Source organism: Apis florea, unplaced genomic scaffold, assembly GCF_048593485.1.
Source record: "Apis florea isolate Af1SG1 unplaced genomic scaffold, ASM4859348v1 contig_2492_pilon, whole genome shotgun sequence".
Taxonomy (NCBI): Eukaryota; Metazoa; Arthropoda; class Insecta; order Hymenoptera; family Apidae; genus Apis; species Apis florea.
The window spans coordinates 903,857-915,887 of NW_028256593.1; the positions used below are offsets into that span (position 1 = coordinate 903,857).

Below are 12,031 nucleotides of genomic sequence, written 5' to 3' on the forward strand. Positions count from 1 at the left end.
TCCCAACCCCCGTCGTCGTCATCGCCGTCTTTTACCCCCCTTCTTCTCTCTCTCTCTCTCTCTCTCCCCCCTTTGTTTCTCGCTTTTTCATCTCTTTCTTCCTTCCGTCTTCCACTGGATGTGTCACCTGGATGACCGAGGACAAAGGGAAGAATTCGAGAGAGCGGAGTGGAGGAAGATGGAAATAATTGGAGGAATGCACCGCCGTGGGTTGAATGCCGTGGAGGAGAATGGAATCGGGGCGGGTTTCTTTGACGCATGGATTTTTAATATTTTTGGACAGGTGAGACGCGATTTTTCGAAATTTTCGAAGCAGTAGGGATAACATTGTTGGAGGAAGAAATTTTCGATTGTTGTATTGATGCGTTCTCGGGATAAAGTACGGGCGATGTAGTAACGATATATCTGTCTTTTATTAATATGGAAACTTTGTTGTTCTGAATCATAAGTAAGTAAATTTCTCTTTCTAAAAGGAATTTAACGTGCATTTGTTAATTCCGATAATCCGCGAATATACACGCTCGTTACGACTGATTATCGTAGAAATGAAAATTGAAGAATTGAACAAAAGTATCAGTTGTAATCAAGAGAGTGAGGAAGAGGAAGATTAATCTCGTATTTCTTCGGAAGAAAAAAAAAAGAAAATCCAGAAATTGGAAAAATGTTACTTACGAGGCCTTTTAATGATCCTGATAATTGCATCGATCGATGAATCATGAACAAAAGAAAATAATCCTATAATCTTACTACTTATCGCTCGAGATTACGATAATTATCTTTTGCAAAGATCAAGCACCGGTTTTCAAAACACCGAAATAAATCTCATCATCATCATCATCATCATCATCATCGAAGATCCTTGTCTACACGTGCATCCTGTGTACATCGCACACGAAAATATAAAAAGAAACCTTCTCGAAGAAAGATACTTTCGAGAAATCCATCGACAAATCGATTCGAATTTACCATAAACTCCAAACTCCTTGGAAACGCTCCACCACGTGTTGAAAAATTTTTCCAAGACACATTCCGTTAAGAATTCTCCTCCGTTCAAGACACACTTCACCGTGATACAGAAATATCGTCCAGAATCCTCCAGAAGAAGGTCCCTCGATCGAATCCTCGAGCGAATTCTCCCCTCCCTCCCCTGTTGGTGCAAGAGATAAGAGGGCAGCCCGGTCCCGCGGCTAAATTTTATCTCTGGGAACGAGAATTCGCGTGGAAAAGTGAAAAGTAATGGGATACGCACGCTTCCCTCGATGCAGACGGCGCGAGGCTCTGACAGACTGGCAAACTGCTAGTCGCCATCAACCGAACCAACAACGGACCACCCCACCTTCGCTGTCAACAAGCGTGGGAGGCGCTAAGCTACTTTGAATTTTTTTCCTTTTTTACTTTTTTTTTTTCCTCCTTCTCTCTCTCTCTCAAACTAACGTTTCGATTCTTCTGGTCGAATTATATTGGTCGTTGAATATCGAGTTTTGAATTATTGACGAATCGAGGGAAGTTTCGAAAAGTTTCGTTTTTCTTTTCTTTCTTTTTTTTTTTTTTTTTCCTAGCGAAAAATTTCTCTCGCGTTTTGGAATTAATTTTGAGAAGGGGATAGTCGTTGAAAGATACTTTCAAGGGGAAAAAATATTTTGTCGCGAAAAATTTGTGATCGGAAAGAGTAATTTTTTTTTTTTTTTTTTTTACACGTTTTTGTATATAAATCTATAATTGTCGTAACAATCCCATTTAATCAAATCCATTTCGAGATCATAGAAAGAAATTTGTACGAATCAATCGTGATCTCCAAATGAGAATTTATTTATTTTAATATTTTATTATTTTATTATTTTATATTATTAAATATATCAAAAGATAGTGAAAATATATATGGATAACATCGAAATTGTGAGGAAAAAGTATTAGTTAAAATCGATCTGTTATTTTTTTTTTTTTTAAAGTTTGGAAAATTTCCTTTTTTTTTTTTTTTTAGAAAAGAAATTTATTTGATTGAAGATTCATTTTAATTAATGAAAAACTTTGATATATTGTTAGAATGTTTTTCATTTAAAAAAAAAATATATGGATTAAAATTTTTGGAGATTCGTACGATTTAAGAGAAGATTGGGAAGATCGTAAGTAGGCTCGTTCTACGAATGAGCGTGGATTTGTGTAATTTGTGACAGTAAGTTGAAAGGATTTGCTCTGGTTCCGTGATCGGCCGGTGCTTTAAGAGATTAGGAGCGACTTTCTTTTTCCTCCGCCTCCGCGGAACTTGTAACGCGACACCGGTTTTGAACAGAACTATAAACGAGAAAAATACGAGAGTTGTAAGGAATTAGAAAATATTTCCATTCGAGCAGCTTAAACAGACGCACATATAAAACTGACTATAATAATATAAAAAAAAAAAATAAATTTTTCATGCCATTTAATCCCTCTCTTTTAATATTCGTTTCCACGAATTTCCGGAATAATAATTAAAAATTAAAAAAAATTCTCGTTCTCGAAAATAAAAAGTTCGAATCGAAGAATAATTTAAAAACGCTTCGAGGAGAGGAAAGAAAAATAAAAGAAGAAGAAGAAAAAAAAAAACTCGATTCATAGAGGAGAATTCAGCTCGAGGATCGTCACCCAGGCCTCCCCGTTGGCGGGGATCGACGATTTATACCGATCGAAAGTTGAATAAGCGTGGCCGTCTATCTCTCGAAGGAACGAACGAACCGACCCGCTTCGATTCGAACGAGCGACTGGCGGACGCGTGCAAGGTGTCGCAGCCACGGCGGCTCTGCCGCATCGCAATTGCAAACGCGCCGTTTGCCGCGCGAAAATTCATCCGCGCATGCGCACCAATTTAAGCAGAACCGCGCACGACAAATTGAAAACCGTTCGATCGGTGGATGGTTTTATCGGTGTCCGATACCTCGTTTCGAACGAGTATTTTTCGCATCGATGATTATCAATTGCATCCTTCGTTTTGGGGACGACTCGTACAGAGAGAATTTAAAGATCGTCGAACGATCTGAGAATGAAAATCCATCGACAAGAAGTTAACCTCTTTTGTGTATGCGTAAAATTAATTGTACGATAAACGATAAGAGAAATCACTTATGGAGTAACGTATTCGAAATTTAATTCCTTCGTGATTCGATCGAGGTAAAATTCCCTTTGTATTTTGATATAGAAAGATAAATAGAAAGACAAATCGAAGGATGATCGTGAGAATGCATCGAGAGTTCAACTAATTACGAACTGTTAACGTATAAAACGTATTCGGTCTTATTATTTAAAATCAATTTGAAATTTTTCCTCGCGATTGAACGAAACAATACAATCTTAAAACGAGTGATTATGAAATTAATATTGGATTTAAGTATTTTTAACCTATTTGAACCAAAATGGATTAATTTTAGATGAAAAAATAACCGAGACTTAAACGAAGTTTTGATATCCGATATTTTCGGATACATGAATAAAAAATAGGATAATATTCTCCGGCCGATCTACTTAATTCTCTCCGAGAAAAGATGCCATCCCCTCCAGATCAGAATTCTAATTAACATGAGGCAAACGAGATTATTCTACAGGCTGATCCAATTTCCATCGTCATAAAGCATCCCACAGGCTTGGGCTGAATGGACGGAGCATAAGAACACGTTTCGTTCGCGGATTATAAAAGTTTAAATAAAATAAGTTCAGAATCACGGTTCGTGCTTGGTGATATGACGGCGGTGGGGAAAAGGTGTTGCACCGCTGGCGCTCCCCGCCGTTTATTCGAACAAGGCTTTAGAGCTCGCATTTTCATACTAATGGACTTCTTCAACTTCCTCGGCCACCGGTGTAACCAGTCCTCGAATTATCTTTTTTGTCAGTCGGATTGACGCGTGCCCGAATTATCTCGAAAATTTACGTCAAGAAATAGTTTCTACAATTTACTGTCCTCGATATATACGTTCGATGATTTGAATAAATCTTAAAATGCATCGAGATTATTGTAACGAAGCACGAATTTCTCACATTCAAAAAAGTGCATAATAACCAACCTTTCCTCGTGTCTCTTTAGACAGGCAGCAAAATTAAAAAATAATTTATATGTTACATTAAGTTCTCTATTATTTAAATTATTACTTCTTTCATCTCTTCTTCGCCTTTTTTAAATCGAAATACACATTTAACACGAGATTAATCCTCGATTCAAATCAAGATAGAATCTTGAGACTTTTCCACGATATTTCGAACATTATTCCAACAAACAACTTTAAAACTTCTTCTTCTTCTTCTTCTTCTATACCTAAATCGTCAATCACCTACTCGAAGAAGGACCCAAATTTTCGAATTCGACTACTCTGACCTTCGTCGTGAATATTCCACGGATTAAACGAACGATTCGGGGGTCACGGCGGGGCGGATAGTAATTCCGCGTTCGTATCGTCGTAAATTACAAAAAATATCCGGGAAATTGTTGCCTCGAAACAACCCCCACCCAAGCAAACCTACGAGCAACGAAACCAACGTTCTCATCCAACGTTGTTTCCCCATCGTCGGCGGATCATGGATTGTCGCAGGGGGTGGTGGAGGGTTGGTTCTCGTTACCAAGCGGACCTTAAGTGTGGCAACAACCGCAAGGGGTAACGCCTACCAATCTGCCGTTTGCCCCAAACCCAACCCCCACCCCTCTTGGCGCCAGCTTAATTCTCGCCGAGAAATGAAGCTTAAAGCCGAAAATGAATTCTAAAAAGCACGGATGATGAAAGTGTGGTTGGTTGGTCGGTCGGTCGGTCGGTCGGTTGGCTGGTTGGTTGGTTGGCTGGCTGGCTGGCTAGGCGGAGGTGGGTGCGGCTGATGGGGGATTGCCTGGCTGTCGTAAATCTGGCTGAAGTGTCGCGGATGGATTATAATTGCGACGTGACCGAACTGACGATAAATCCTCGGATTCCGTATCTTTTTTTTTTTTTTTTGTTTTTTCCACCAGCTTTTTTCTTTTTCGCTCTTTTTTTTTTTTTGGATTTTAATTCTTGGTTTCTTCTTCTTCTTCTTCTTCTTCTTTTTTCTTTTGGGAGCTTTTCGAGCGATGTTTGAGGATTGAATAAAAGGGGAGGGGAGCGAGGAATGGAGTTTCTTGGTTCTCCCCAGAGGTGTTGATTGGAGGAATATTTTTAATTTTTGGATTTTGGTATTTTTTCTCTCTTTTGCTCTTTTTTTTTCTTTCTTGGTTTCTTCTTCTTCTTCTTCTTCCTTTTTCTTTTGGAAAAAGGGAGTTTTTCGAGGGATGTTTGGGGATTGAATAAAAGAAAGGATGACGAGTAGAGTTTCTTGGTTCTCAGAAAGACGTTGATCGGAGGAATATTTTTTTTTTTTCTTTTCGAATTTCGCCTTTTTTCTCTTTTGTTCTTCTCGTTTCTTTTGGGGAAAAAGGGAGTTTTTCAAAGAGATGTTTGAGGATTGAATAAAAGGAGGAGGGGGAGGGCGAGGAATGGAGTTTCTTAATTTTTCGCATTTTCTTTCTTTTGGATTTTAATTTTTGGTTTCTTCTTCTTCTTTTTCTTTTGGAAAAAGGGAGTTTTTCAAAGGGATGTTTGGGGATTGAATAAAAGGGGGGGGGAGGGCGAGGAATGGAGTTTCTTAATTTTTCGCATTTTCTTTCTTTTGGATTTTAATTTTTGGTTTCTTCTTCTTCTCGTTTCTCTTGGAAAAAGAAGAGTTTTTCAAAGGGATGTTTGGGTTGATTGAATAAAAAGAGGGGGCGAGGAATGGAGTTTCTTGGTTCTCAGACAGGTGTTGATTCGGTTTGGGGGAACATTTTTAATTTTTTTGAGACAACGAAAGTTTTTAATGCGTTTGGATACTCTCCAAACGCGAGTTTGGAATTTTAGAATTTTTTCGGAGCTATTTAAAGGGATCGAATAATAAAGAGAAGTGAATAGAGTTGTTCGTTATAGAGTCAACGAGCTAACGGAGCTAATTTACATAAATTTTTGAAATTCTGGTAGATTTATAAATAAAAGAGAAGGGAACAATTCTTATATTCGTTCGTTGAAAAATTTAAAAACATTAGCATTTAAAAATTGAAAAATTTATTTTACCACGTGAGTCGCAGTTATTTCGATAATGGCGCTCGATATCTGACCGATCGAGGCCTCGATGACCGCGCCATTATCCCACGGTGTTGATTATTTATGAAATGAGCTCAAGGCGCACACGAAGCTCGTTCGTGCAGAAACTTACAGTGTCCACGAAATTTCGTCGGAGTTCACGCGACCGATCGGGAATTATTTAGCAGCCTCCCCTCGGTTCTCTTATCAGCCAATAACACACGACGGGTTAATTACCTTTTGCTCGATCTCTCGATCTTTATCGGCGGATAAATCGGTCGACTTAGGGCCGATTGGAAAATTGTTGGCAACTCGAGATCGACTTTGAGTTATCGAAAGATCGACGACAATTCTGCCAATACGAGAAATCGTGTAGATCATAATTTAGATCTTTGAAAAAAAAACTGCGTGCGAAATCGATCGTTCGTACGATTTCTCAAATTCTCGTTGCGAGATAAATCGAATTTGCTTTGCGAATATCAAAGCATGCTCGTGATCAAATATCTAATTATCTAAATTAACGTTAGATTTAGATTTAGGTTTGAAAGCGGAAAAGGAAAAAGAAAACTTCTTTCTTTTTCTACGTTCAGCATAATGTAATTGGGTCACGTGTTAGATTTAGATTTAGACGTGGAAATTGAATAAAAATTTCCCACTTTTCCTAGGGATATTAAGATGTACGATATTTTTGATAGACGTTAAAGGTGGAGAAGGAGAACTCGCATATTAAATGAGCACAAAAGAAGGATAAAAAATTTGGCCGGAAGTTAAGTGGTCTCGTTAATTTATCGATCAAGAATCACGCGATGCGGTTGAAATTCGTGATTTATAGGCGGAACGAACGACTCGGGCGCAGGAAGTTTTCAGACAAATCACGCCGGCCAACCATTCACGACACATTTGCATGTGCTTATTTTGTCAATAAACCGTGCTTTTTCGTTCTCCCGACGAATAAAAAAAATCGTATTCGAAGAGTCTTGTTCAAACAAGTATTCAATCGCAACTTGTTCATAAAAATATTTCTTCTGGACGCGAAAAATTATTTAAAAAGAAAAAAAAGAAATCACGGATAAGGGAGCGTACCAATCACGGTTTGAAACCACTTCTTCTATTCCTCTTTTATCGTCTCCATCATTCTCGTTAAGAAAAATAAATTATATCCCAATTCTAGATTCCTTAAAAATGATTTAAATAAAACTGTTTGAAAAGATACGCGTTTTAAAATATGTAAAATTTCAAAATGTATCGAAAAATAAAAAAAAAATAGTAAGACAATCGATGAGATAAACTTTCCAATTGTAGATTCCTTAAAAATCTAGATTTAAATAAAACTGTTTGAAAAGATACGCGTTTTAAAATATGTAAAATTTCAAAATGTATCGAAAAATAAAAAAAAAATAGTAAGACAATCGATGAGATAAACTTTCCAATTGTAGATTCCTTAAAAATCTAGATTTAAATAAAACTGTTTGAAAAGATACGCGTTTTAAAATATGTAAAATTTCAAAATATATCTAAAAATAAAAAAAAAATAGTAAAATAATCGATGAGATAAATTTTCTAATTCTAGATTCCTTAAAAATGATTTAAATTCCTTAAAAAAAAATTGTTTGAAAAGATGCACGTTTTAAAATATATATTTCAAAATGTATCGAAAAATAAAAAAAAAAAAATAATAAGATAATCGAAATAATGAGATAAATTTTCTAATTCTAGATTCCTTAAAAATGATTTAAATTCCTTAAAAAAAAAATTGTTTGAAAAGATGCACGTTTTAAAATATATATTTCAAAATCGATGAGATAAATTTTCTAATTCTAGATTCCTTAAAAATGATTTAAATTCCTTAAAAAAAAATTGTTTGAAAAGATGCACGTTTTAAAATGTGTAAAAAACAAAAAAAAAATAGCGATGAGATAAACTTTCAACTACAATTGATTCGTACGTAAAAATTAAAGAACTTAAAATATATGAAATAAACGCTAAATGAGACGAGTTTCAACTAAAAAGAAAAAAAAAAAAAAAAAGGAATTAAAATCAAAAAGCCGTGTATCAAACTTGTATCATTTTCGTTATCTAATTAGTCGTAGTCGTTATTGCTGCTGGGTCAAAAATGACTCACGCCATCTGATCGCGAGGGTTAATCGGTGTACGTGGTGTACTGTATTTATCTTGGCGAACGATTCGAGGCAAGAACATTTACACGGGGTGTTCGAAAAAACGCGCTCAACGTCGTTATTCTATGCGATGTTATTAAAACATCGAAGGTTGCGAGCAGTCAATCCAATCGTAATTAATAGTCAACTTTGTTGGAACAACCTTGGAGAAAAATGTAATAAATTAATTTTGGCGCCGATCCAAGTCATAACAAGTGATCGAATCATCCCGATATAACACATAGTATTTTATTGGTGTAAATTATTCGATGTCTAATTTCTTTAGAATTCTCTCGTTTAATAAAAATGTTTGCGATATAACATCATCGCAACAATTTTATGCGCAAAAAATTTCATTGATCGTAAAATGGAGAAAGTGGTGAAAATTTCTCCATTCTCACTGGAAGATAAAATTGGTTTGAGCATAAAAATAGAAGATCAATTTTTAATTTGTTTTTCTCTTGTTTACGAAAAGGTTGCGCAAAGAATTTGAGAATTTTTCATTAGCCGAGTAATTGTTTCACGATTAAGAATCGTTCAGTTATTTATCAATCTACAATACTGTACATATATATATGTGCAAATTCTTGGATTTAAAATTCGTAAAATATCGAATTGCGTTCAGTTTTACGAACACCTTTGATGTTGAATTGACGTTGATGTATTATATTCCTGTTAAGTATCGGTATATAACACACGGTCATTATCTAACTATCTGAGTGGATAATCCTGCAGATACGGGCTACAAACAATGGCAGTACTCTACTCACAGGGTGAGCTTTATCTGGAAAATTTTATCTTCGAAATTTCAAAGGAATATCATTACGTATACGATAATTACAAATACCAAGAAACTATCAAAAAAGTTGAATCGATGTTTCAAAAAAGAATTAGATCGGACTACCTTTTTAATTCGTGCCAAATTACCCATAAAACATAAAATCTCGATTCGACCAACTTTTTCACGCATTCCGACTTCTAAATTCGATCGATATATAAATCCATTAAACACGACGAAAAAGGGGGAAACAGAGATTATTACCTATCTATACTTCGATTTATCCAAAATTAAAAAAAAAAAGATATTAAATTACAGAATTTCGATCCCCGTAATCAAACTTGAAACTCGGCGGCAACTCGAAGCGTTCAACAACATCCTCCTCCTCCTCCTCCTCGCCCGCCGATTCCCCGTATATAACAAAGGGCAAAATATCGACGAGGGGTTGTAACTCGGTGTCACCAGGTGACATCCTTTTCGTAACCCTAATAAATATCCCAGAACCGCCACCACTTTCAACCACCACTGCTACCAACGCTCATTATCGATTGAGGGGAAAAAGGCAACAACCGCTTACAAATTCATCCCGGCATGATGATGCAGCACCGGTTGCCGCATAGATGAGCTGCGTCTTTTTTGCACACAGTGTATATATACATATATATAGACACACACACCAGCAGGTGGAGAGGACGCAGCTGAATAATGTCCTGGGACAGCGGGGGTTGACGTTTGTCGTGGCGGTGCCTAGCGTGCCGTCGTTCCACCTAACGTAGCCCTTTCCCCCCCTCCACAGCTCGTTTTCCGCCTTCCAGCCAACGCTGGGCTCATCCTGAGCCCACCAACGCTCATAATTGTCCCCGTCCGAGTTGGCATATCGCGGAAGCAGCCCAGGAGGGGGGCACGAAAGTGGTTATGCGCATTCCTATCCACCGTGGAGGAGGTGGAGGGCCATCGATAGCGATGGCCTCAACGAGGATGAAGGGAACGAGGATGTTGATCAAGAAAGAAGTCGGTTACTCATCGAGGAATAAAGTTGTGCATTTTGTTGTAAGTGAGGTGGAGCATAGGGTTAGCAAGGTTTGGAGAATTGAGTTGTAAGACCTATTAGAGGATCAAATTTTGAGAGGAGTGCCAAGCTACTTTGAAAAATTATTAAAATTATTAAAGATTGAATGACTGTTTAAGGAGGTTTGGGGATATTTGGAGTGTTAAAAACTTTTGAAAAACTTACTTTAAGGAGAGTTACTTGGGTAAGATTTAAAACGAGATTTAAAGCTTGCTTAAGTTCAAACTTAAGGGACGGTTATTAGAGCTTTGAAAGTGAGATTCAAGGGAGGTTACTAGAGTATCAAGCTCTGGAAACTTAAATTAAGATTCATGGAGGATTACTTTTAGAGTAACAAACTCTAAAAACCTGTGTTAAGATTGAAAAAGATTACCAAGCTTTGAAAAGCTAAGTAAACATCCAAGGAAAATAATTAGAGTACTACCAACTTTGAAAATTTGAAACGCTAGAAACATATTACACTAACTATAAAACTAATATTGAATTTAATATAAAAAAAAAAAAAAAAAAAAAGATTTCGCAAAGTATAAATGAAAATCCAAAAGACGAAAATTGAAATTTCGAAAAATCACACGAGAGATGAGATATTCTGAAAAGATCACGACATGGAGAGGTCGAATACCCATCGCTAGTAATCAGAGGATAAGGTCGATGGTTCCACAACGGTTGAATACTTGAATATTGATTAAGCATGCACATCGCGATTACTGGAAGCAGTAAAAGCGCTGGACTGCGTGTCTGCAGATATTTATAAGGAATGTTGGTTTATCCCTGTCTCTTTTTTCACAACCAGGAAGAATGTCAAGTCGAAGATGTACAACTAGATCGGGCTCAAACTTTCGAGGATTTAACCTTAGGCTTATTGTTCTGTCGTGATCTGGCCTACTTTCCGGCCTCTTTCAAACGATGAATTTAATATCCTTTGTTGCGTTTCTAGACCTCGCATAGATGACGTACACTCTATTAACCATAATTCTGATCGAGAAACTTGAGAAGACTCAGCCTTTCCCAAGTTGCCCCAAGTTGTAGATGACAATTGGTACTAGAAGTTTATACTTTGGTTTAATCTGAAATTAGTTAGAATAATCTGAAATAGAAAACTGGTTTGAGGACAACAATTGTAAACTGTTGCTTCTTCTGATACTTTTTCTTTTCATTTCTCTTATCTTTATCCCCTTTAATTTTATTTTATTTTATTTTTTTTTTTTTTTTTTTTTACTTATCAAATGAATACTATTTGATAATATTTAAATAAAAATTTAATTACACAAATGGATAATAAAATGATCCATTTTATACAAAAACGTTTTTATAACTTGGTAAAAAATGGTCAAAATGGTAAAAAATGGCCTATCGTAAAAATGATCGGCAACTTTATGATTTAATCCAGAATCACTAATTTTTATAACAGACTTGGTGACACGCCATGCTTACAAAAAATTCGCGTTCCAGCATCACGTGACCGACTTCCGTGACCGTTGACATAATCATCCGCCTCTCAACGGCGAAAAAAGCGCGGTAAAACAGAGCGGAAGGGGAAAAGCCCTCGAGTTTTGAATATTCAATAGGTATATTCTAGTAGACTTCCACCTGACCCTTTTTTTTCGTGGGAAAAATCGACACGTCTTTCAAACGATGGCTTGTCTTTCGCGTTGTTTCATATCTCGGATTTTTCGACAAACCAGCGATATTGCTCATAATTAGTTATTGATCAAATGAAAACAGAGATATCGAAGATGAATCTGATACGTGATTAGAAATCTCGTCGATTTAACGCATCGATAAAACAGTTTTATAGTCCACCGACGAAACGAGTTAAATTATTTATCGATAGAGCAGATCAGTCGATAATTATGTCTTCGAAGGTAAGTTAAACGGTCGGTAAAAACGTAGAAAGTAGATACCTATATTTTTCCTAAGTGATAAGTAATGTGTTTTAACAATGCAA

General features: G+C 36.5%; 1 protein-coding gene across 1 annotated transcript in view; it reads right to left on the bottom strand.

Moving 5' to 3' along the window:
- trol (terribly reduced optic lobes) overlaps positions 1-12,031 on the bottom strand; it is a 154,505-nt gene that overhangs the window by 86,580 nt on the left and 55,894 nt on the right. The window lies entirely within an intron of this gene.